Source organism: Austrofundulus limnaeus, unplaced genomic scaffold (genome assembly GCF_001266775.1).
Source record: "Austrofundulus limnaeus strain Quisiro unplaced genomic scaffold, Austrofundulus_limnaeus-1.0 Scaffold2282, whole genome shotgun sequence".
Lineage (NCBI taxonomy): Eukaryota > Metazoa > Chordata > Actinopteri > Cyprinodontiformes > Rivulidae > Austrofundulus > Austrofundulus limnaeus.
In genome coordinates, this window is record NW_013954684.1 from 46918 (window position 1) to 47338 (window position 421).

The following is a 421-nucleotide window of genomic DNA, read 5'->3' on the forward strand; positions in this document are numbered from 1 at the left end:
AGCCACGATGGGTCGAAGGACCACTGAGAGCCGTCCACGGCACCACCCTTGGCTAAAGAGTCTGCAAGGTCATTACAAACCTTCTCTGGGCCCGGGACACGTGAGTGTCCTGTGACTTTCTTCCAGTAAACCTGGAGGTCATGTGAGATTACCAAGTGATCACATGCCATGAAAAGTTCTTTGTGCTTGACTGGCTTCCTGCTACTGGTTAGGAAACCGTTCTGTTTCCAGTGAGCCAAGTGACATAGGAAGCTCAGATGGGCATAGTTGGAATCAGTGCAGATGATGAATGTCTGGACTGAACGGTCTACTGCAATCTGGAGCGCTACCAAGACTGCAGCAATCTCAGCGTACTGAGATGACTGTGCACTTAGCTGAAAGCTAAAGGTGTCTTGTTGTTGCCCTTGCAAAAGGACTATTC